At 46.3% G+C, this 11687-nt stretch overlaps 1 non-coding gene across 1 annotated transcript; it reads right to left on the reverse strand.

The window, feature by feature from the left end:
- Positions 1 to 10608: 10608 nt before the first annotated feature.
- Positions 10609 to 10710, reverse strand: LOC121025850 (U6 spliceosomal RNA). The gene has a single exon (XR_005788171.1). It is a non-coding gene; the product is annotated as a U6 spliceosomal RNA (small nuclear RNA).
- Positions 10711 to 11687: the final 977 nt, after the last annotated feature.

The raw sequence follows: 11687 nt of genomic DNA on the forward strand, positions 1-11687 counted from the left end.
AATGTTTATTTATTTTTGAGAGAGAGAGAGAGAGAGAGAGAGAGAGAGAGAGAGAGAGCATGAGTGGAGGAGGGGCAGAGAGAGAGGGAGACACAGAATCCAAAGCAGGCTCCAGGCTCTGAGCCATCAGCACAGAGCCTGATGTGGGGCTCGAACTCACAGACCGCGAGATCATGACCTGAGCCGAAGTCAGACGCTCAACCGACTGAGCCACCCAGGCGCCCCTGCCTGTGTTTTTTTTAAATTTACTGTACATATAACTATACTAATAAAGCAGAACAGTGGTAATCTTCATGTTCCCATTTTTTAACACACACCTTGACCATCATTAACTTTTGTGGCTTTCTTTCTTCACAGCCTATCTACTAATTCCCCAGCTAATCTTTCACACACACACACACACACACACACACACACACACACACACACATTTTTAAAATAACATCCTTTTTGAAAAACAAAGAAGAAGAAGGCCTCATTAACCAAGTATGTTTGACTTTTTTGACTATTGATTGTAATACACATAATGGAAGTCCAACAACCTCCTGCCATGAAACCTCCAAAGCCAGTGAAACCTCAGGATGATGGTGAACCTAAACCTGAGGAAGAAAGAAATGGAAAAGCCAGCCAGGCTGTCATGCATCCATGCATTTGCTTGTCTGTCTGTCTCTGGTCAACTTAATCCCCCTCTGCCATCTTCCTGCCTTAGCTCCTTTGTTTCTCTCTCAGTGAGGCCACATATAAAGGGAGAAAAGCCTGAGGATTCTGAGCTCTTTCTCAGCCTGGTCATGAGGTGCATAGGATGTGTGAGAAACAAGTCACAGTTCAGAAAATGCTTCGTTTTAAGTAGTGGATTTGTTTTCTTCCAAAGCGATTAGGATTGATTCCGGTGAAGAGCTATATTGACTATTTCTTTCATATAATTTTATTTTGCTTTCTACCAATGAGAAAACCAAGTTAGGGGGCCAGGGAGGGGGTATATGGTTTTTTGTGGCTTTGTTCAAGTGGAAACCTTCAAAGTTAGATCTTTCATTTACCTTTTTGGGTTTTCCTTATAGCTCAATATGGATATTCTTAGAACTTGCTGTCATAGTTTGGTCAGTGACCACACAAATGGTAGTTATCGATTGATTTGCACAAGCCAAACATTTTTTTGTCAAGTCTTATTTATTTAAGTAATCTCTACACCCAGCGTGGGGCTTGAACTCACCACCCCGAGATTAAGAGCAGCATGCTCTTCCAACTGAGCCAGCCAGGTGCCCTGTAAACATTTTTTTTTTAAGGAATAAAATAATTAGGTGCTGCACTGTGGCAGCTGTGGTCTTCCATTTGAACGTTTGCCTTTACTCAAGCTGTATTAAATCCCAAAGGGGTAAGTACATCTTTGGAAATTTACTTCGGAAATCGCCTTTAAAATGGGAAGGCGCTGCAGATGTGGAAGGTATTTCACGGGCCAGTCAGAGACGCCTTACTTTACCTTTACATGCCAACCCGAATGCTACGTGTTGTTACCGTGGATGGCTGCTCCTCTCACAGCAGATCTGACCGTCGAGTCCTTTGATGCTCTTTATCCTGTGTCCACAGTGAAGCGCATGCACGCGGAGACCCTGTCAAGGGCTCTGGATTTGGGACAAAGGGACCACAGCAGATGCATGAATGAACTCCAGGAGTCTGATAGCTTTGTAGCCGACTTAACATACTGTGGGATATCTTGCTCTTTTCCCCTTCCCAGCAATATTCCTCCCTTTCTCTACCCAGGCCTCCCAGCTGGTGACAGGCTAAAGGCCCTTGTTTATTTCTCTCTCTCTCCTGAGTTGGATATTGACATGTCTGTTTGCCTAGAGTGACTCAGTCCCTGTGGCCTCCTCTTTTCTGACAAGCCAGCCACCCCAGAGACAGGCAGGTCACGCACTCTGAATTGACCATGACAGTTCCCAAAGCAGTGGAAGGCTTTCCCCAGAAATCCTCCTTTGGGGTTTTGCATGCTAAGATATGCAATCCCCTATGACTTACCTTAACAGGGAGCACAGAGCAGTTCAGCAACTCAATACAAGTTTTTGTTTGAAGTAACAGAAATCGTAAATAAAAGTAACCTGGAGTCAGTTGCCTGGCCCCCGCTGGACCTTGTTTACCTGAGGGTGGAGAAAAAAGCCCATTATGAGCTCAGGAGCCCTCTGCAAAAGCAGGAAATTATATGCTGGCAGCTCTTAGAGAGGACCCCTCAGGAGGAGCAACAGCCAGCCTTGGGAAAGAAAGGCAAGTCCACATCAGCATATTCATTTTTCAGTCAAGCCTGGCAAAAGGAAAAACAAACCAAAGTGGGCCAAAGCCCTTGTAAACGTAGCCCTCTTCGCTGAGCCTTAACCCTTAACACAGCAGGTAAGTAGTTTGATTAGTTGTCACTGCATATTGTTGAAAAGCATCCCCTCTGTGAGGGCTCCAGCAAAGCTTACAGAGGCCTGTGGACCTGGCTGGACCAGTCGGGATGACAAGGTGCGGAGGTCTCAGACCCTGGGGGACCCCCATCCAGCTGGGCAGCCCCAGGAAGCAGCTGGACATACTCCTCCTAAGTGAGGACACTTACCTGCTCTCCTGCCCACTTTGCCATAAAGATCTTTCGTAAAAAGAGAGTGACCAATGAATTATGGAGCAGGAATGTAATAACTAAGGTAGAAATGTGTCCTGTTATCAGTCACACACATTCAAGCCCAGCCCGGGGCAGCACAGCGGACGGGACTATAAGCTCTGGGATCTTCTCATTCAACCAAGATTGCTTCATACAAAAGTTGACAATGCCTGCCTGAAAGCCATTGTTGATATTCAACGTTTTTTTAAAATAGCTGAACAGACCAGACAATAAGGCACGACAGAAAACTTGGACAGGAGGCTGGCTTGGAGTCTGGTTTGAGAAAGAAACAGGCTATTAAAAGTAGGCAACAAACACCCACTTCCAAATGTTTAATTTATTTGAAAATAAGAATCAACTTCACCATTCATTTATTTTCCTCCTCCAAAGCAACAAAGACAAGCGGAACTCAATTTCAGTTGCTCGTTAGGGTATCTCTCTAGTCTTCCTTTTTCACAATGAAATCCTCAGGCGTAGTAACGCGATGATCCTCACTGTTTGATGAGGCGGGGAGGGGGCTGAGAAGATGCCTTAAATGGCCTTTTATGAAGGAATTGGAGCACTTAAACATGTCCCAGAGCTATCACATAATCACTCACTCAGGCTTTAATTTGTTCATTCAGCAACTATTCGTTGAGTCCCCAAGATGTGCCACGGGTGTACAACAGTGAAGAAGACCACAGTCCCTGCCAGGGCCGCCATCCTTCCTGTTTGCCCAGGTTCCTGGTCTTAGCACTGGAGACCCGGCATCCTGGGAAATTCCTCAGTCCTGGGAAAACTGGGATGGTTGGCCACCCCGGCTGCTTCCTGGAAGCTAACAATCCATGCATTCCTGAGAAAAGTGGGGCTGAGTCTTGGTGTCAGACTTGCTCCTTATCAGCTCTATGATCTCAATCAGGACACTTCACTGAGCTTCAGTTTTCTCCTTTATAAATGGGAAAAATAATATCTACTTCAAGGCCTTATTTTAAGGTTAACTGGGGGCACCTGGGTGGCTCAGCCGGTTAAGGAACTGACTCTTGATTTTGGCTCAGGCCATCATCTCACAATTCGTGGGTTTGAGTCCCACGTTGGGCTCTGTGCTGACAGCGTGGAGCCTGCTGGGGATCCTCTCTCTCCTTCTTTCTCTGCCCCTCCCCGCCCTCTGCCTTCCCTCTCTCAAAATAAATAAATACACTTAAAAAGAAAGATTAACTGAAGTGTGGTTATTGGTTCTGTATGAACTGACTACAGTGACAGCGACAGAAGAGGGAGATAGAGCTATAGGTGTCCCATTGGCTCTGTGGATAGGAAAAGATACTCTGTGTTTTGCTGAACCAGAGTGGAACCTACCAGAAACCTGGCTGTAATATCTTGTTACCGGGTGTTTAGATGAGGTAGGTTCTTAAGTCCATAGTGCTTTGTTGGGGAAAGGGGCTGACCCCCAGGGAGAGGGCCAGCTGGTAGTTTAACCACTTTGCTGCCAGGTCCCACCCTCCCCCCCAAAAAAGGGCAAGTACCTTATCCTCAAAGTGGGGATTTAGGCTAAAGATTAAAACATTTAATTGAAAGGGGGACACGTATAATCCTACGTTAACCCCCACTCCTGCTGGGGGTTGGTTTTCACCTTCCCTCTTTAAAGGTCTCATAAAGATTCCTTTTTATGTTCGGCAAATTCTCTCTCCCTTATCTATACTTAGTAATCTTACTTAACATCCCATGAGCATCTGTTAGGCACCCAGCACGTATCAGGGACTAGGATGCTTAGAGGAAGCCAACTTTGTTCCTGTCCTCAAAGAGCTGACATTCTAGGTGGGGACACACACACACACACACACACACACACACACAGTTTTTTAAAAAGTTTTTGATTCCTTCCTCTCTCAGCCATCTTATTTTTTTGGAAGTAGCTCTAAGGTGTTAATTTTTTCCCTGACTTTAAATATCTCCCCTTCCCCACCTCATTTAACCGCAAACCAATGTGGCTTTTTTTTAATTCTTTTTTTTTTTTTAACATTTATTTATTTTTGGGACAGAGAGAGACAGAGCATGAACAGGGGAGGGGCAGAGAGAGAGGAAGACACAGAATCGGAAGTAGGCTCCAGGCTGTGAGCCGTCAGCCCAGAGCCCGACGCGGGGCTCGAACTCACGAACCGCGAGATCGTGACCTGAGCTGAAGTCGGATGCTTAACCGACCGAGCCACCCAGGCGCCCCCCAATGTGGCTTTTATGACTGAACCTCATTCGTTCATACTACTGCTGTATGCTGTCTCACTATTAGTTGAAATACTGCCATTTTCAAACCTTGTCAGGGGAGAAAGACTCTCAGTCCCTACTCCTGATGTACAAAGAGGTGGGGTGCAAATTTCCCACCCCTTTTGAATTGTTTGCGACAGGTAACCCCCAACCTCTCATCGGCAAGTAGGAGAACTAGGTTCCAAATGGTGATGAAAGAGTGTGACGGTGTGAACCTTGGGTGTGTGATTATCATGCATTCAATCTCTTTGTTGACCTTTGTTGGTGGGTCCCCTGCTCAGTAATGTGGGGTTCGCAAAGGGAGGAGGAAGGGAAAATAATGTTAAGAACTGGCCAGAGAATTGGCATTAATGCTATTATAATGAGAGATCAGGACGGCCTGGCTCTCGTGCCCTTCATTACAGTAACTCAGGGCCAGGGACTTTTCGTATGTTGGTCATTTCATATAAAGATGTATAAGATCAAATACTGCTCTATGATTGTGGTCCAGCAAACGGATCCGCAAAGAAGCAGCGGGAGGTAACATGCAAAGGATGTGTTGAGAGGCACGGGCCAGGATGTGCAGTAGGGTTCCAGGAGGCAGGACAGCATCAGGGAAGGTCTTCATGGGAGCCACCTGCTCGGTGCTAGCAGCAGGCACACAGCGTCTGCAGATCGCTGACCAGCCTTGTTACTAGAAAACCAGTGGTCTTTCCCCCTGCTCATTTCTTTTTTTTTTTTTTAATGTTTGTAATGTTTATTATTTATTTTTGAGAGAGAGAGAGACAGAGAGAGCACGAGCAGGGGAGGGGCAGAGAGAGAGAGAGAGAGGGAGGCACAGAATCCGAAGCAGGCTCCGGGCTCTGAGCTGTCCGCACAGAGCCCGAGGCGGGGCTCGAACCGAACCCAAGAACTGCGAGATCATGACCTGAGCCGAAGTCGGATGCTTAACTGACCCTTCCCCCACCCATTTCATTCATACCTCCGCAAAAGCCGGGTTCAGTCATGGTTGGCTTCTGCACTACACTTCTCAAATTTGCTGTTATGCTTATGGGCAGCTCATGAGCCTGTGTCCATCCTTAATATTTTTTTTACCTTTTGGCTCGCCATAATCTCTATGTCAACTGTACTTCAAAAGAGGTTTGGGAAGTTCTTTTTTTCTTTTTTTTTAAAGCTTATTCATTTTTGAGAGGGAGAGACACAGCATGAGCAGGGGAAGGGCAGAGAGAGAGACACACACACACAGAATCCAAAGCAGGCTCCAGGCTCTGAGCTGTCAGCACAGAGCCCGATGCAGGGCTCGAATTCACAAACTGTGAGATCACGGCCTGAGCCGAAGTCAGATGCTTAACCTACTGAGCCATCCAGGCATCCCTAGGTTTGGGAAGTTCTTTCACACCTTTTGGTTATGCCCATGTGTGTGGTGTTGCATCATTCTAGACCGGTGATAATTCGAATCTTCTTCTTGTGTTTCCCCTTTTTCCAAATACTATATAAACTGGCAGTGCTTAAGGGCAAGGGCAGAAGTACGAGTCAAAATTACCTTTTCGATCACCTCTTCTATCACATAATAACTGTAGCACTACCACTATCCTATCTGTGATGTTCTAGGTGCTTTGTACCCACCATTGCTAATTTTTACACCATCCCTATAAATTAGGTGTTGTACCTCGATTTTATAGATGAGGAAACGAAAGCACCGACAGGTTGTTAACCTGCCTGGGGGTCATCCAGCTAGTAGAAGGTTTACGGGAACAAACACTACGGCTACATTGTTAGCCAAGTTCACAGAACAAACCCTCTTGGTGTGATGGAAGCTGGCCGTACCAGCTTTATTTTGGCTAACATAGATCATTTAAGTCTGCGTTTTCACCTGTCTGCACTGAGAAAACCTGAATATTTTCCACGCTTGGGTTTAACCTCTCAAATTCCTTGGTAGCAGGTGGTTTGTCCTACTACAAGTTCAGGTGTGCTGTCTTAGGTAAAATTGTATTTTGTCTCTAAAAAAGGTCCGGAGGGTGGCTACCCGCTGGGCTCAGATGCACTTCGTTCCTCCTGTGGGCGTTGCGTGTTGCCCCAGATCTCTGTGGCAAAGCCAGGTCTGGTGACTTCATAGCCCGTGAGTGCTATTTCCTGTGCATGTACCCCACGATTCTGCCCCTACACGGAGACACTCTCAAATGTCATCTTCTGTCCTAATTGCAGGCCAGGACAGAGGGTAGCTGGGCCTTTTAGAATGTCTCCCCTTGCCGCCTAGAATTCATCACTGGAAACCACGGTCAAGAAAAATTCCGTCTTCCCTTTTTCTTGCCCTTTGGTAAATGAGTCTCCAGTTCCACCCCTTAGACCCTGCATTTTCAGCCAGTGTTGAAGACAGTCTATTTCTCCACAGGGGTAACCACATTCTTCCAAGCTGCTATTGTTTTTTTTTTTTTTGGTTGGCCTGGGGTTAACTGCATTCGTTTTTTTTTTTTTTAATTTTTTTTTTCAACGTTTATTTATTTTTGGGACAGAGAGAGACAGAGCATGAACGGGCGAGGGGCAGAGAGAGAGGGAGACACAGAATCGGAAACAGGCTCCAGGCTCCGAGCCATCAGCCCAGAGCCCGACGCGGGGCTCGAACTCACGGACCGCGAGATCGTGACCTGGCTGAAGTCGGACGCTTAACCGACTGCGCCACCCAGGCGCCCCTTAACTGCATTCTTTAATGCTGCCTCAGGGAAAGAAAATGGCAAGGGAGAGAAATGTGCATGCATTTCTCTGTTGATTCAGAAAAATACCTGCCGTTGATGCTGTTGGAACATTGGAGGCATTTCCTGTTTATTATGCTGGTGAGAGGGGGCGCCCAGAAAGAAGGGGGGAAAAGCGTGTTTGTGGCTACATTTCCCTCGTTCAAGTGCTCGGGGGGTTAGGCAAGAAATGTGGAGGAGCTGCCTCTTGGCATTGGAAGCCATTGTGACGGCACTGGGGCTGGGGCGCTGCATTATGGGCCGGGGCGGGGACCCACACAGCCTCTTTTCATTCCCAGGCCTGTATTTAACCCTTTCGCAGCTCTTGGCATCTCAGTAATTGCTTTCCTTTGTTTCTCTTCCACCTGTTCACAGAAGATGTGGCGTCAGGAACTGTTAATACAATTTCAGAATGACCCTGAAATTGTGTGGTGTCTGGGGTCACCTCGTGAAACTAAGAGGAAAGACCGGCTGTCTTCTGGGGAATTCCCAAGAATTGATTTATCTTAATGAGATGTAGATAGGTGTGTTGTATATTTCCCCCATCCCCTTTGGGATGAACACTGAGTGATTAAGGGACTGAATAATTAAGAGGGGATCCCTCATGTTCCCGTTGGAGTTCAAAACAAGGACATCTTTTCCATTCCGATTGTTCCTGTGACTTGGCCTATCCCGTTACTAACCCTATTCTCTGCTTCACACACAAGGACATAAGAATTGGACCAGACTTGCAATTCAACAAATATTTTTCGAGTGCCTACTGTGTGCAAAGCACGTTCCTAGGAGCTGGGGTACAATACTGAATGAAACAGAAACTCTAGTCCTTGTATAGCTTATACTCTAGTTCGGCAGAGAGAGACAATAAATACTAGTTTAAATAAGTTAGTGAAATATATGTGGTTCCCCTCATACCAGCCTGAGGGTACAAAGAGAATCGTAAGTTAGAGTCATTCTGGGCCTTGCCTCGACCACCTATGCTCCTGAAACTCGGATTCTCCTCCCCGCTTTTTGTTCCTTAGCAGTTTTAAGTTTTAAACTTCTTGGCACATTCTCTTGCTGTGGCCATCATGGGTTACATGGGCTAGTGCGTTGCCACTCTGTTGGCCTGTATCACTTCCACCACCACTGTGACTCTTCCTTACCATGGAACCATCTGTTTTTGCCTGTACCCTTGGCTGATCATTCACCCCTGCCCACATTGGGGCAGGGACCTTTTTTTGCAGGCAGCTGGGGTCTCATCTGCCTAGTCCCAGGTACAGGGTTACCCTTCCCTCTCTCTATTTGTGGCAGCTTCTGACTTTGTCCCCTCTGGCCAGATTACCACTCGTCTCTACATCCCAGATTCAGTCTTCACCTGTGATATGACTGGTGTCCCAAATCATGCTCTTCTATACTTATGGGTAGATAACTGTTGACTTTTGTTCTTTTCTTTTTTCAATTTATTTATTTTGAGAGAGAGAGAGAGAGAGAGAGAGAAAGCATGAGCAGGGAAAGGCCAGAGAGAGAGGGAGAGAGAGACAATCTCAAGCAGGCTCTGCACTGTCAGTGTAGAGCCCTGCTAGAGGCTCGAACTCATGAACCGCGAGACCCATGACCTGAACAGAAACCAAGAGTCACACGCTTAACCGACTGAGCCACCCAGGTGCCCCTTTTGTTGGTTCTTTTACAAATCAGTCATTTTATATGTATATATATATATTTTTTTTCTTCAGTCATTATATTTTCTAAAAATAAAATATGTTCACTCAATAGAACTTGGAGCTAATAGGCAAATACAAAAAGGGAAACCATCACGGATAATATTAATACCCAGAAATACCTAACTGGTACCAGGGCCAATTTCCTGGACATGCTACCTATGCAGTCACCCAGGGCTCAATGTTTAGAAGGACCCCACACTCAGTTTAATGAGACTTTTTAGGTTTTTTCAATTAACTAATGAGTTTATTTTTGAGAGAGAGTGCGTGAGTGAGCCAGGAGCAGAGAGAGTCCCCCGAGGGGCAGACAGAGAGGGAGAGATAGTATCCCATGCAGACTCTGTGCTGTCAGCATGGAGCCCGAAGTGGGGCTCAAGCTCACCCGATGCGGGACTTGAACTCACGAACTGTGAGATCATGACCTGAGGCAGTGTCGGATGCTTAACCGACTGAGCCACCCAGGTGCCCCCTCTCCATGTGTTAGTTTTAAAAATGGTTGAGATTACACCATTTGTATATTTTTGAATCCTGAATTTTTCACATAATGCTACAGTAAGTAAATGTTCCTATTTCATTAGCTATTTGAAAGCATTTTACTTATTTTTTTTAAAGATTTTATTTTTAAGTAATCCCTACACCCAACATGAGGCTCGAACTCACAACCCCGAGATCGAGAGTCGCATGCTCCACCAACGGAGCCAGCCAGGCACCCCTGAAAGCACTTTAAATTGATGAATGGCAGGGGCGCTTGGATGGCTCAGTCAGTTGAGGGTCCTACTCTTGATTTCCACTCAGGTTGTGGTCTCACGGTTTGGTGAGCTCGAGCCCCGTGTCGGTGCTGCTATTGTGGAGCCTGCTTGAGATTCTTCCTCTGTCTCAGAAATAAATAAGCGATGAATGATATTCTATCACTTATTTCACTGCTTCCCCGTTGTTCAACTTTTGGGTTGTTGGTTGATTCTTGGGGTCTTGTTTCATAGGTCAGTGCCTGGCACATTGTAAGTGCTAAACAGATGTTAGCTATTACTATGTCCATTGCCTCTCAGGTGGCTTTCTTTTTTTTTTTTTTTTTTTAACCAATGAGAACAAGCCTTCAGATGAAGCTACTAGGATTACCTAGGTAACCTAATAATGGAAATGTGACTGGGTGGCCATCAAAATAGGGTCTCACGTCCAATGACAGAGGATCTGGTAGGAGGCCAGGAGGGCCTCTTAGGTGTCTTAGGGCCCCTGGCTGCGAGCAGCAAGGCACAAACTCAGAGCAGTCACCCTGAGCGACCTCTCCAAACCCCCCATTTTTTGTGCTAATCCACAAAGGCTGGCAGTTCGCTGGGGAACAGCACAAAATATGCAATGCTTCACGAATTTGTGTGCCATCCTAGCGCTGAGGCCGTGCTAATCTCTATCGTTCTAATTTTAGCATATGCGCTGCAGAAGCGAGCACTCTCAGGTGTTTCGGAAAGAGGTGTCAGTGGTCTCTCGGGGAGGGAATTCAATCTGTTCTCCAGGTTTCCTGTGTTTTCTGACATCATCCAGAAACCCGGCCGCTGGGTTTCCTGTGCTGGGATAATGAAGGCTTTGCTCCATCAGCCCGGGTCATGATGTGCTACAGAAAGTTGGAGCCTGAAACTTTACACCCCAGAACTCAGATCTTGATTTTCAGTTGTCATTCCTGACCTGTCCTCTCAACCACCAATACAACTTTAAACACAACTCTTGTTGGACCTTTGGAATTCCAATAAATTCTAGAAGTGGGCGGCTCCCCAGAAAGCACTGGAAATCCCTCCACCTTGTAAATGAAGAATCTCTACCCCAGAAGATAAAGGTTCAAAGACTTTATTTATAACTATGGAGACAGAGGTGAGATTTGAGCCTCGTTATCTGTCCATGGGTGTTTTTTGGGTGTTTTTGCTTCATCAGTATTCAACAATGTTCAGTCATCAAGGTGGGGGGGTTACTGCCTTTCTTGAATTAACCTAAGAGCCTTTTGTTATTTTTAATTTTAATTTTATTTTTAATGTTTGAGAGAGAGAGAGAGAGCACACACGTCAGGGGGAGGGGCAGAGAGAGAGGGAGACAGAGAATCGGAAGCAGGCTCCGAAGTGTCAGTGCGGAGCCTGACGTGGGGCTCAAACTCATGAACTGTGAGATCATGACCTGGGCTGAAACTAAGAGTCAGACGCTCAAGAGACTGAGCCACCCAGACGCCCCCCCCCCCGCCCCCAGCCCCCGAGAGCTTTTTGAAAATGGTAAGAACTTTAAGTACATGGCAAATGATAGTGTTTTGAAGTTGTGTCTATGCCCTTGTTCCTTGTCCCTGATCCTGGGGAATTCGAAGGTGGGGTAGGGGGGCAAGGCAGGGACACCTGTTAAATTCACTCCTGTTGAATCAGCTTGGTGCATGCATCCCCGGTGAAGGAC

The sequence above is a fragment of the Herpailurus yagouaroundi genome, unplaced genomic scaffold (assembly GCF_014898765.1).
Source record: "Herpailurus yagouaroundi ecotype Mexico unplaced genomic scaffold, PumYag 67702, whole genome shotgun sequence".
Taxonomy (NCBI): domain Eukaryota; kingdom Metazoa; phylum Chordata; class Mammalia; order Carnivora; family Felidae; genus Herpailurus; species Herpailurus yagouaroundi.